This window comes from Marmota marmota, unplaced genomic scaffold, assembly GCF_001458135.2.
Source record: "Marmota marmota marmota unplaced genomic scaffold, marMar, whole genome shotgun sequence".
In the NCBI taxonomy this organism is placed as follows: domain Eukaryota; kingdom Metazoa; phylum Chordata; class Mammalia; order Rodentia; family Sciuridae; genus Marmota; species Marmota marmota.
The window spans coordinates 2,048,782-2,050,398 of NW_026000185.1; positions in this window are offsets into that span (position 1 = coordinate 2,048,782).

Consider the following 1,617-nt stretch of genomic DNA (forward strand, 5'->3'; position numbering starts at 1 on the left):
TGCACTTGTGTGGGGAGGTGAAGTTTCGCCTTCTGCTGAAGCATGACTGGGAGCAGAAAGTGAGTTCTTGGGTACACCACCCAGATGGACTAGGCTTGTGCTGTTCTGTATCTGAGAGGCAGCATTACTTTCAAATAGTGCTAGAGCAAGATGAATGCAGTGCCATAGAGATAATGACCTTCCTAAAGTTGACTTCAGCTGGTGAAAGAATTCTTGCTGAAGAAATAGTGAAACATCATCTGAGAACCCAGTACAGAGGAATTATTAGGCTAGTCCTGAAAACATCTCACTCTCATTAGAGTGAGTGAGTTTTGATGTCCCAGAGTTATTTCCTGCAGGCTTCAACTCTCTCGATTCTTTCAGGTGCTGATTTTCTGATTGTTATTTTCTCCTCTGTAATCAAGTGAAGGATACCAGTAAGCTTGTTCATAGCAAAGCAGTTATGGTGACAGGGATGGGACCTTCTCACCAGCTAGACAGGTGCTCTTCCCTGAGCCACACCTCCAGCCAGGCCTGGGTTGGAATCTGGGTTTTGCTGTTCAGTTGCTGTATGACCTCATGTGTGTTGCTTCAGATCTTGATGTTGCAGTTTCTACATCTTTGAAAAGGAGGTCATTCATACCTACCTGCCTAGATGGTGGTGAGACCCAAGTCCCTAAGCATGTGAAATGTGCCAGGCACAAAGTTTGGAGCACAGATGTTCAATAAGTGGTGTTGCTTTGCAGCTAAAGGCTTTTACTCGGGTTTTGCATTACAACTGATGTGGGGGAGACACCACAGGTGGGGCAGGCTGATTATTGGTGGTATGCAAAAGTGTTCTTTGTGCCTGTAATCCTAACTACTGGGGTGGCTGAAGCAGGAGAACCTCAAGTTCCAGGCCAGCCTGAGCAACTTAGACCCTGTCTCAATAAAAAATTTCAAAAGGGACTGGGAATGTAGCTGAGTGGTAGAGCACCCCAGGGTTCAACCTCTAGTTCCTCTCTCAAAACAAAGCACTACTTTAATGGTATCCTGGTGTGTTGGGAAGAAAACAGAGTCTGCCTCCATCTAAATCAGTGTTGGACATGAATCTTGCGTTTGTGCCTTAATTAGGATTCAAATTTAAAGGTAAAATATTTTGAGAAAAATTAACTGAGTAGATGTGGTGCATGTGGGTGCCTCGTGACTGGGGGCCTTGTGGTTTATTCCTGTGCTAGTGTTAGACCCTGACGATGGATTGAAGCGGGTTGTATCAGGGAAGAAAGATCAGGAGCCTCCATTCCTATATCCTGTTACCAGCCTCTGCCTCAGTCCTGCCTGAACCCTTCACAGCTGTGGGAAGTGGCACAGTGGGGCACACACAATGGCACTGTGTGGTCTGGCTGTGGCCTTCCTTCTGCAGCAGACAGTAGACACCCTAGGGAAGTGGCACAGACCCCATTTGGGTGCAGTGTCACCACAGCCACATGCCTGGTGAGCCCTTAGCCCCTCCCCTTGCCACCCTGCCCTTGGTGCTACCATTTGTGTGCCTGTCTTCTTAGTTCCTTCTTTGTTACACTTACTGTGGGAGGTGCTGCTTCAGGAAACACATCCAGTGCCCTCTGAGGCTGACCAGGAGTGCAGGAGACGGCAGGCTGG